General features: G+C 35.3%; 1 non-coding gene across 1 annotated transcript; it reads right to left on the reverse strand.

Moving 5' to 3' along the window:
• Positions 1–3,740: 3,740 nt before the first annotated feature.
• On the reverse strand, positions 3,741–3,821 carry TRNAL-CAG (transfer RNA leucine (anticodon CAG)). The gene has a single exon. It is a non-coding gene; the product is annotated as a tRNA-Leu (tRNA).
• Between the last annotated feature and the right edge of the window lie 9,192 nt (positions 3,822–13,013).

Consider the following 13,013-nt stretch of genomic DNA (forward strand, 5'->3'; position numbering starts at 1 on the left):
GTGGAGTCAAAGCTTTCATAGGCATAGAAAAGAATAACTAAAGTATGGAAGAAGAAGATGTAACAGCCGTTGGTGCTAAGATTCGTTCAGAAGAAAAAAGAGTCGAGGGGGGTACCAGTCCTGAGGAATCTAGCATGCGAAAGGCATACACGACATATTCCAGCTTAGGCTGGAAATGCAACAAGCGACGTAAGTTTAGAAGAACATGGAAAAAGTGAAGAGAAAAAATATTAATGATCTCTTAATATTTTAATTTTGATCTTGAGGGTAATTTTGTCATTATAGGTTGTGGAAGGAGGACTTTGCAACTTTAATGGTAGATTGAGAGGCATTGCAAGAATTGAAATATTTGGGGGAGATTGCAAAAAGGATGATAGTTAGAAGAGGAAAAGTAATTTTTTCTTTAAAAAAGAAAAATAGAAAAATGGTCGGGAATGTTATATACTACATCTTTATTCTACAATTATTTTACTATACTAATGTGGCCGTTCCAACAAATTTTTAGATATTTATTTCTTTTAAGAAAGACGTTAGGGTTCATAAAGATAGTTGTGAGATAAAAATGTAGTTTTAACATTATTCATGAAGAGAACTAGTGCTTTGACAAGACTACCCTCATTTATCTTCTCAAGAGTTACTTTCTGTTTGGGGTAATTTGAGCATGATAACATAATTTGGCGATGTTGAATAATGATATAAGTAAGACTTGTTTTCATTTTTTTTTTTTTTTTTTTTTTTTTTTTTTTTTTATAGGTGATGTGCCTTTTAAAATTACAATTAGATCAAATCTAATAGTGATATATTCGAAATTTAATGGTGATTTTAAAAGCCACATCACTTTTAAGGATAAAAGGAGAACAAAAATCTTCCATATAACATTATTTCATTAGCTCATATGACTAATCTAATTTTAACAAAAAGCCAAAATTAAGCTGACACACTAATCAAATCAAACATTTGGCTCAACCGACAGTGAAAACCAGAAAGGCTGTCATTAGGTTTCTATCCAAGCCAACAGTGAACACATCATGTGGTTGAAGTTGAAGCTTTTCTAGGAAGTTCTTTATGGTTAAAGCTTCCATTTCTCAGGAACTTTGTGCCTTTAATATGTAGAGCACATATCAAACAACACAGCAGAATGGAAAACAAGTTCCTCCTTCGAGATGAAGCAAAGGTAGCATCCTTTGATAGAAGACATGGTCAGACTCACAAGGAAATAAGGGCTAAGGCTAGCTCCCTTTCTTCGTCTTCTTCCTGTTCCTCTCGGGATTCCAGATGTTGTGATAAGTCGACGGAGTGTCTCTGTAGTGCCTGCTTACTGTGTGTTTGTTGCCCTCTAGCCGTCGTGTGGGGTTGCTTCAAACTTCCATGCAAGATAGGATGGCGTGCTGCAAAAAATGCAAGGCGCTGGGCTGGTTGTGGATCAGAGATGAGAGATTTTGCAGCATATTCTTCATTTTCTGACGACGATTCAGATTTCCTGCCAACTAATAATAAGCACGCATGCTCTAAGACTTCGGCTGCTCCAAAGAAGATTGTGACAAAGAGGGTTCATGATTTGGAATTTACCAAGCCTGCACCTAGCTAGTTTTTCTGTTTTTGTTCCTCCAAATTTACCCATGAAAGTCCAGCGGCCTTATATACCTTTCAATTTCTGATCTTGTTGCCTGCTTTATCGTTCTTTCTTGATGTTGATCGTGTGATTGTTGCGTGCCTTTTCATGTGCATACACTTTGTGACGATCTATGATGAGGGTGTTGTTAGAACTGGCGGAGGTACGCGGTGCACGCCAGTTGTTCGAAAGAATGCCAAAGAGGCTTGTAAGTTTCAACAAGCTCACCTGACAATCTACCCATGCGTGAAGGACATTGTGGTTTCCTTAGAAAACCCTGGTCATCATCTCTTAAATGCCACTGCAACATGTAAGTTTCAATATAATTTTAATCCTGATCCTAAATGCTTGAATATAAATTAAATAATTAAATTCACCTCTTTTTATTTGTCTAAGTTTTTGAGATAAGTGGTAATTTAATATAATATTAGAGCTAGTCATGGGTTCGAACCGATTCTACAATTCACACGATTACAAATAAATATTCTACATGTTGCTATTAAGGGAGAGTTTGAGCTCACATAGGTTAATCTTTTCTTATCAGCTTAAACTTTTGGAATAAACGGTGATTCAAGAAGAGATAAATGAGCTAATGACATCCTTTGATGATGATGATGGTTCAAAAATGTAGGAAACCAGTCTGAAATCTGTTCTATGAAATTTACTATTGATTTATTTATTTTTCCTGCAATTCATGGAAAAACTTCCTACTAGATGTTTTCAGTTTTCACGAAACAAATAAGAAAGTAGAAAACTCCCCAAGTCCCCCCAAAAAAAAGTCGTTAAATTTGTAGAAAACTGGAAGAATATGATACCGTTAAATTATGACTTATCAGGTGAAAGTATTTTGTGTGAGAGAGAAGACTCGGGGAAAATGAAAGATTCGGATTCAATTGTAGTAATTTATTCTATGCAGGAAAAGCAATGGATTCTCAATGAAAGTGAGGAGCATAAAAATAGTAGAGAAATTTGGCTAAAAAGTCGTTGAATTTTTGTACAATTTCAATTTACTCAAATCAGTTTTAAATTTTCCACGTTTCTCACCTCAATCTTTTCCATGTCACATAAGCAGTTTTGAAAATCATACCCACGTATTAAAAAAAAAATCATTTTTTTTTCTGTATTAAAAATATCAAATCTAAAAATAAGACGGGAGGGAGGGAGGGCGACGGGGTGGGGGTAGCGTTGGGGATGGCCACTTTAGCTACCTCTCGATTGGGGTGGTTGCAAGAGTCACCCTTCTCTACTTACGGCGGTAGTATGAGCAATTCTTTTTGCTTGGAGTGGCTGCATAAGCTACTCCTTCTATATGTAACCGTTGTGGGAGCTACCTTTTCTGCTTGGGGTGGCTGCTTGAGACACCCTTCACAACCCTCCCCGTCTTTTTTTAGATTAAGTAAAAACAAAAAAGTTGAGATGGAAAAATGCTTATGTGTGATTAATCCTGTTAAAGCCATGTAAACGGTTTTGAACCGAAGGAATGAAGTGAAAAATATAGAAAAGTTAAATGAGTTAATAGACGGATTTAAAAAATAGAGAAAGTAAATTGAAATCTTGCGATTACTTTGGAAGTTTTTTTATGAAATTTATCAAAATATTAAATATACCTTAATATATATATATATATATATATATATATATATATATATATATATATTAAACTAATTAATACGTAAATAAGGAAATATAATCTAGAGTATTCTGACATGTGATACAAGCAAATATGGCAAGCTATTCTCTAGAATTTGAACATTCCCTCAAAAATGATTGGTATCTTCTCTTTTATTTTATAATTTTTTTTATTAGTTTAAGGTGGCTATGATGTGTCACACTTATTTGCCCAAGAAAAAAATCAATTCCAATTAGAAGCTCTTTGATATGATTTAGATAAGAATATATTATTTTTTTAATTCATTAATCATCTCCTTTCTTTCTAAAGCTTTGCTATAAGCAAGATAAAACAAAATAGAGTTTCGGTAAACTAACGTTACTAACTACCTACACACGACGTCGTATTCAAGTAGTTGCAACTCAATTGCTAGTTGTTAACATTAAAAACACTAGTAAAAGAGCAACGGCGGATATGAGTCGCCCATTTCCACGTCAAAATGAAAAGAAAATATTTTATTGTCAAGAATGGGATTTGAACCCATGCCCTTTCGGACCAGTACCTGAAACTGGCGCCTTAGACCAACTCGGCCATCTTGACTTTGATGTAGGAAGACATCAACAATGCTATATATTATATTTTCCATAGACTCCTTATCCATATTACCCGGTATAAAATCATCAAATCTTTTTTTTTTTCTCTGAAACAACAATCATATATTCTTGTCCTTTTGATTATGGGCAAACGAGAGAGCAACACAGGAATCAATCAAGGAAGAACAAAAAATTCACTAACGGGAGGGTAGAGTGGGGGAGAAGAGTCTAAAGAATGCTCCCAGTAGGGTTGTTGAAAATAATTTTGGATACATTTTTATTTCACAAATATCTCTAATAATAGAATATAGAGGTAACTTTACTTTAAACTCCTGAATTACCATACGATTTGAGAAGGCCCCCAAAAAATTTAAAACCTTTCAATTTGTAACCATAAACTTTTAATTGCAGTCAATTTGAACCATTCTGTCAAATTTAGCCATTAACTTTCTTGATTTACCCATAAAATGACCAAAATATCCTTGATTTTTTTTAAAAAAAAATTTTGATTTGGAGTTAAGGGTAAATTTGAAATTTTATAAAAAAAGTCAGGGGTATACACGTCATTGTCTCACTTTTAGAGTTTAAAATCTGACGGGTAGGTTCAAATTGATTGCAATTGAAAGTTCAGGAGTCCAAATTGAGAGGTTTTAAAGTTTGAGGAGAGTTTTTCAAATCACGTGGTAATTCATGGGTCTAAAGTGAAGTACCCTATACAATTTGAGAAGGCCCCCTGAAAATTCAAAACCTCTAAATTTGTACCCATAAACTTTCAACTCACTTCTGTCAAATTTAGTCATTAACTTTCCTGATTTACTCCTAAAATGACCAAAATATCCTTGATTTTTTAAAAAAACTTTTTTTTTTTAATTTTTTTTTATATAATTTTGAGTTAAGGGTAAATTTGAAATTTTATAAAAAAGTCAGGGTATACATGTCATTGTCTCACTTTTAACGTTTAAAATCTGACGGATGGGTTCAAATTGATTGCAATTAAAAGTTCAGGGGTCCAAATTGAGAGATTTTAAAGTTTTTGGAGAGTTTCTCAAATCACGTAGTAATTCAATGGTGTAAAGTAAAGTTACCCTTAGAATATAAATTTGCTCTTTGCTTCCTTTAATTTTCCTGGTCAATAGGAAAAAAAATTTATTTTATAACGATTCTATCTAAAAACAATACGATCGGCTATATCCCTTTTTGTTATTCTCCCTGAATCTATACATAAAGAAACCCTCCCTATAGAGCAACGACTATTCTAGCTCCACGTACACAGACACTTCCACCCAGGTCTGCTATGTAAACCTATGGAAATCCAATTGTCTTTTCAAAGTTCAAAAGTTCGCAATGTGAGTTTCCGGTGTATCATCTCCTTTCAATCGCCTCTTTGATTATGATTTTCTATTAAATCCTGATGGAGGAGGCCATACGTGCAAGACATGTGCTGTAAATCAGTCTAAATCATTTTCTTTAAACACATCTTGTAACGGTTATAGTTTTTTTTTCTGAACTGAGTTGAAGAAAATTTCTCAAACGTAATTTATAAAAACTAACATATAATTTATAAGGAGTAAAATACAACATACATAAATTTAAACATAATCATCACACAGTTGATTGTAGTCCTCTACTTATTGAGCTGTGAACTTACAATTTTACTTTACGGCTATAAACGATTAGGAGGCCGAAGAGCCAGACGAGTATGTACAGGAAAACCAATAGGGCCAGCTTTTGAAGTTCCATGTTGAGGACTTAGCTTTTGTGCAAGAGAAATGCTAGGAATACTAACTTTTTTACTAACAAATGAGTACTAACATGATGTGGAGCTTATTTATTGGTATTCGTAGCATTTTTTTTTTTTATTAATTGTTTTAATCATCACCAATAAATAAGATCCACATCATGTTAATACTTATTTGTTAGTAAAAAGATTAGTACCCCTAACATTTCTCCGCGTGCAATAGGTGGTATGAGCCTGCATCCCCTTTTGATGTAGTACATCTTTTAAATATGAAAAGTGTTGTACATAAGATGACTTAATGCACATAAGCTATCTGTAAATCTTTACAAGAAGAAAAAAAAAACAAAACCTTTACTAATTGTATAATCTACTTTATCATATACTTTAATCCTTGTGAAAATAGGTTTCACTATATTTCTTCCAAAATATAGGACTCATCACGCGTACGTAAAAATAACCTTTTCCAAGAGAACACCGTTAAAAAATGTAGTAGAAAATATCTTTTTTTATTTTTTATTTTTTCTGAAAAGGGTTTCTTTTCTTTTAAGTTTGAGACTGTTTAATCTTAACCTGGTTTCGCCCTTCAAGGTAGTTGATTTGGTTTAGACCTTTGGGTGGATTGTGGATGTGAACGTTATCCTAGTTTTTGAGTCGAGGAAGATGAGTTTTGGCTTGGGGTTCTTTGCCCTCAATGCCGAGGAATAAGAGTTGAAGAATAAGAGTTACCTATGCATTGGTTTGAGTTTATTTGAAGCAAATATGCTCTTTAATTAGAAAATTAGCCATAGGTTAGCGGATTTTGTTTGAGTCTATAATGTAATACGTCATTTTTTATGCTTGTAACATCGTAGCTTCGGCTATGGTTGCTTTAGAGCCTTGCTCTGTGTTGCTTGAACTCTATGCTCGTTTATCAATGAATGAGATTGAACTGTTTAAAAAAAAAAAAAAAAAATCTGAACCTGGTTTCATACGCTCTGGTAATCGATTCTACATCCAATACATAGTTACATACTATTAGGTTTTAGATTTTGGCTTGTTTTGGTGTGTTAAAACTTAGAGGGTTCTTTTTTTTTTTTTTTTTTTTTTTTTTTTTAACCTTTAAGGTTTACTTTTTATCATAGGAGGTCTCTCTGGTTTGCTTAAAGACGAAAATGGTCCATCCATCAAAATTTCGTCCAAAATTTGACGGAACGCCACGTCAGCACCAATCACAGTTTGACACGTGTCCATATAATTAATTAATTAAAAAAAATATATATTTTTTAAAAATTAAAAACATTTAAAAAATTATATTTAATTAATTAATTAATTTTTTTTTTAAATAATATTTTGGAGTGGCTCTTTGGCCATTTTGGCCACCCCCTTTGGCCATGGGGGGTGGCCAAATCACCACCAAGGGCCAATTGAATTATTATTTTTTATTTTTTTAATTAATTAATTATATAGACACATGTCAAACTGTGATTGGTGCTGACGTTGCGTTCCATCAAATTTTGGACGAAATTTTGACGGAGGGATCATCTTCGTCTTTAGGCAAACCAGAGGGACTTACTATGATAAAAAGTAAACCCTAGGGGTCAAAAAATAAAGAAGTTAAACCATAAGGATGAATAAGTTATTTAACCCTTTTTTTTTAATGTGTTCTCTGATGTCTTATAATGAAATGGCTTATCTCATGTATATACACTCTGTGTATTTTTGTCATGTAACTGTCATGACGAAACACTGACAAGTTCATTTATCTGGTCTTGGTGATGTTTTGTCATGATGATGTCCTCACGGTTTTGGTTAGAGAGGTTGGATACTCTTTGTTTGGTTTCATCATGACAACATGTAACGCCTCAAATTGGCCTTGATCATTTTGGTAGGGTTATTGGTAATTCTCAAGTTCAATTGACTTGTAAATAATTGCAAGGATTGCCCGTCTAACATACTTAGAGTAAATGTAAGTGGAAGATGAAAATGACAGATATGAGATATTTAAAAATCATAAGGTATGCATGTATTACCATTAATTATAGTTTTGGAGCTTCTAACCAAAATCAGTCGTATTGAAAATAGACTCGTGCTTCTCCTTTTTATAAAGTCCTCTTAAAACAGATAACTTGACAAGCCGCAAATACTGCATCAGTCTAAGACTTAGTTAATAAGTCTCATAGTTGATTATGAAATGAGGTCTTATTTATATGCATAAGTAAACATGAATTTTCACAAGCAAAATAGGTGTTGCCTCTATTATTACACCCTTGAAGTATTGTTTTGGTTTTTGTGAAATGTAGGTATAATTCCAAATACAATCGCCTATGAGTTTTAATGCAACAAATGAATGTCGTAATAGGTCATAATTATCATATAAGGTCTACCCAAGATATTATCCATTCTCAGCAAGTTTGGTGCTGTTCCGAAGAACATGTTATACAACACCGGTGCCCCGAATATTGCATACTCCTGTCCATAACACTAGCAGCCTGATTGAGTTCGACCTCGGGTGGCTCACGCTACTAATGATGTACGTCTTGTAATGACCTGCCAATAAAACATGGTTGCGTTGGTCACAAACAACCATTAGATCCAAGGCCTATAACACATTTTTTACTATAGAATCAAGTCTAATATAGTAAGCCCATGACAATTATACTGCGCGTACCAGTGTACTAGGTCATATGCCACATTTATTAATCAATTATTAAGGCATTTAACCAGTTTTATGAAAAGTAATCATGCTCATAATATATGTGTGCTCAGTTAGTTGACAGATCGCCCGTTTTTATAGAAAGCAATCGTAAGTATTTATTTATCTCGTACACTCGTTCTAATACTCAGACATCTCGAGTTCTTACTATAAGGAAACATAGTCTATCGTTACTTGCAAAATCTATTGCAAATGCATAGGGTTCTAACCAAGAAGCCAACTAGTTCGAAGTAGAAGTTCACAAAACCCTAATTTCACATATTTTGGACACTGTTCGAAAGTTCAGGCTTATAATCGAACATTTGAACTCGATGTCAAACATTTAGTTAGAATGCCAGGGTACATGCAAGACTCCTATGTTCAAACCATCACGTAATAAATCTTATCCTCGGCTCCTAATGTGTACAATAAGACATAATAAGCCACAATCACACAAAAACATAGGGAAACAAAAAGTGTTTAAAACATTTGAAAAAGATGGCTAATCTCATAACTCATCGTGACATTTATATCAAACAGGAAAATCGCATAATAATATGAAAGAAAAACTTAGCTTAGAGGATTTTTTCTTAATGAGGGCAAAGAAACCTTAATCCTTCATTCTCTTTTCCTATAATCTCTCTCTCTCTTCTAGGTTTAAGGTTATTGGGGGTGTCGAACTGATGGATGGAGGCTGAAGGGTGGAAGTGGGGATATTGATAGGGGGTGGAGTGGTTTGCATGCTGCACAAGGTGGAAAATAGGTTAAATTTGCTTTTCAGATTGTCATCGAACGTTTGGCACTATGATCGAACGTTCAGTGTACTATTATTGAACAGTTCTACGATTGCAGATTGAACGTTTGGTGTGGTCTAGCCTAATAAGTTCACTTTAAGGTTAAGGTCAAACGTTGTTGGTCCCCCATCAAACGTTCGACCAGAAGCTAAAAGTAGGATTTTAGTTGCTTCTTAAATAAAAAGGGTTTTTTAAACAATTTTAAGTAATGATTGCATTATAAAAATGTTGGTTTACCTTATCGTCATAATTACGTTTTAAAGTTTTTTGGCAGCGCACGACATCACGATTCCATCATAACGAAATGGTTGAAATGCTAGTTGAAGCTATTGTTGGTTTTCGCGATCATCAATTTATGATTCCATCATGACAAAAAATGCAAGGTTTGAGAATCAGCTCTCGGTGAGAGTTTGTCTTGACGACGTTAGCATCCCGCTATGACAAAATTGTCAATGAAGCTATTGTATCTTTCGTCAGCATTCCATTATGAAGACATTAGGACAAAACTACTAGAAAGCTATGAAACCCTAGCAGTTTGTCATGACTTCTTTGCCATTATCATCATTTCGTCCTAACGAAATCCCAGATCTACATTTTCTTCATCAATTTGTCCTGATGAAATTCTCTGTAAATGAACAATTATGAAGCATTTATTGCACTGTTCATGGAAAGGTATAAATAGACTTGAGTGCTCATTTCAGAAATTAAGCAAGAGTGTGGTATTCTACTTAGATTGGATTCTAGAAGTATTTTTGCTTCATTGTTTTACCTAGATTGGATTCTAGAGGTGTTCCTGGCTTCATGACGTTCTGCCTTTTTGTTGAGTAGTTTGATTTGGTATTCACAAGTGAAGAAGTATAAAGCTGCAAGCTTGCCTTGTAGTTTGTTGGTGTTTTCTGAGGGGTTCTATTCGTGTTATCTTCTACAACAAGAGTATATCGACGGATCGGTGACGAGAGGCACTATGAAGAAAGTTTTGAGCTTAGAGGCAAGTGGGTAACTTCTTGTCATATAAAGTCTAAAGATTTACATCAAGTTGTAAGTTTCCTTGTTTCTGTATTCCAGCTCTCTTATTGTAGTGTCCCGAGTAATTACTAGATTGAGTTTAGCTTAGTTGGAGTGTTAGCAAATTTACGCGGTTCATTAGGGTTCATTGGAAGAGAAATTTTTGGACTTTGGTTATGACCGAACGTTTAACGGGGGGGACCACCAAACGTTCGATGTAGGGGGACCACCAGATGTTTGACAAGAGACCACCAAATGTTTGATATGTAACCTTAGCACCATTGGGTAATAGTATTATGACACTCCATCATGGTCACAACATTAGGGTTACTCTCGATCCCAACCGGGAGCTTACACACATGCCTCAGGTCAACGACGCCCCAGACCATGGATTGGAGAGCATGGTCCTACTCATCGCCAGATTGTGGAGCAATTAGAGTTGAGACAACCTCTAGTGACACCCAGTACCTCCTTAGGTGCCTCCCGACCAACATCCGTCTCATCCGGATCGTGGCATCCAACCTTCTCCTAGTTATCAGCATTGGCCCAAGCTCTAGGGAGAGGGCATACTTTCTCTATGCCCTATTAAGCTATATTCCCATTGAATTTGCCTCCCACACCATTAGAATTATGTGTGATACACAAAAAGGTGCATTAAACACTGCCTAGCCTTTGGTGGACTGATTATGATGATTTCGAGGCAACTTGGGGTGATAGGTAGAGACGGGGAGATACACCACCTGGTCTTTTTAATAGGGTCTACCTGTGGAAGAGTGAGGCCCATCTGAATCAGGATGAGCTACCATCCTCAGTCAGCAACTCCACACCCATAACAGGACAGACAACCGAAGGGGCGACGAGTGACGACCTCATAGCCAACCCTCGTAGTTCCAGACCTAGGCACACTGGTGGCCCAGTTGATCTGGGAGCTAGGACAACTATGTGAGGAGGTTGGCATACTCCAGATAGCCATGGTCAATCACATCACTACCTTTGGGAAGGAGCAGGGGCGGTGGGTGAGCGATTAACACACCTTGGCTCACATGAGCAAGGAAGTGGATAAGATCAGCAAGAAGCTGAGGACCAACAAAGGAGTGTGGGCCCCACCTTTGGTGGACCATCCGACCCAGCATATCCATCACCTTTTTTCTTTTGTTTGACATTACTTTGGTTATTTGGATGCATTTTGCTACATTATAATTCCACCCTCATGGTGGCAATTTTGATGTGATTGGATGTTTTATTATTATTATTATTATTATTACTATTATTATGCTTGGAAAATCTTTTTAGAAAACAAGTTTTACCAGCTTTAAATAATTATCCCTTAAAAACTAAAATTTCGATAAATTTTTTTTTACAAGAGGGGTAGAATATGGTGCCCTAAAACTTTAAAACCTAATCCCTATCATTAAGGAAAAAAAAAAAAATCTTTTGTAAACATTTTTATAAAACATACATTTCTTTTGATTGTTTTAAAGACCTTTGTTATTTCAAGAAAGCAACCAACAACCTTATTTTTTCATCTGGTTGAACATTTAGTAGGGGACCACCGAATGTTCGATGTTAACCTTAGTGCAAACGTTTGATTAGGGACCACACCGAATGTTCGGCGACCAAACCAAAAAACTACTTGGTATTGACAAAACGTTCAATCTGAAACTCTAGAACCACTGTGCAATAGTACACCGAATGTTCGAGCATAGTACTGAATGTTCGATGATAATCTGAAAAATAATTTTAACTCATTCTCCACTTTGTCTAGCATGCAGACCACCCCACCCCTATAGATACCCCTTATCTCTACCCTTCAGCCCTCATTCTTCATCTTCACACTTCACTAACCCTATACCTAGACGAGAGGGATCCTTGAAAGAGAGAGAGAGAGAGAGAGAGAGAAAAAAGGGAGGTTTTGAGGTTTTTTGCCCTCACTAATGTAAGCCCTCCTTATCAACTTGATTTTGATATTGTATACATGATTTTCATACTTCTTGCAAATTTTTACAATACTATGATTAAGCTTGTGTTATAATTTTCCTTTAAAAGCAACAAGGTTTTTAAATGCTTTAAACCTCTCCATGATTTCATGAACTTGCATGTTGATGTGCCTTAGTATGCTTGTAAGAACTTATTAAAGGCCTAAGGTGAGATTTTTTACATAAGTGTTTAAAATAGAAGCCTTGCATGAACCTTGGCATTCTGACCAAACGTTCCATGCTCTCTGACCAAACGTTCCATGCTCTTTGACCGAATGTTTAACTTAGAGTCCGAATGTTCGATCATGTAACAGAACGTTCGACCAGTGTCCACTATGGGTAGAATTTGGGTTTTATGACCTTCTAGCTAGATGCTTGTCAATTAAGGAGTTAAGTATAATAGATTCTCTAGTATGGCTTATAACAATAAATTATGTTTGTTATATCAGGAACTTGGGATGTTGGAGGATTTGAGTGAACGTACGAGATAAGTAAATACTTACGACTAATTTCCTTAAAAATGTGCGATATGTTAATTGACTGAGCACACATAAGTATGAACATAATTACTTTTCATGCAACTTGGTAAATGCTTTAATATCTGATTAATAAGGTGCATTATATGACATGGTACACCAGTACGTGGGGTATAATGAGCATAAGCTTACTTTATAAACTTCATTCTTTGGTCAAATGTGTGTGTTATATATGAGCCTTGGATTCAATTGTTGTTTTGTGACCGATGCAACCGTGTGTGATTGACGGGTCACTACAGGACGTACATTATTAGCAGTGTGGCACACCCGATGTTGGACTCGGTCAGGTTGCTAGTGTTATAAACAATAGTGTACAATAGTCAAGGCAGTGGTATTGTATTACAAGTCTCTTGGGATGGCGCCAACCTTCTTGAGAAGAGGTAATATCTCGAGAATAGCATGTATGATAGTTATGACCTATTAGCGCATTAGTTTTTTGCATTAAAATCTTATTTGTAATTGTTGCTGAGATTACACCT

The sequence above is a fragment of the Corylus avellana genome, chromosome 7 (genome assembly GCF_965113065.1).
Source record: "Corylus avellana chromosome 7, dhCorAvel1.hap1.2, whole genome shotgun sequence".
NCBI lineage: Eukaryota > Viridiplantae > Streptophyta > Magnoliopsida > Fagales > Betulaceae > Corylus > Corylus avellana.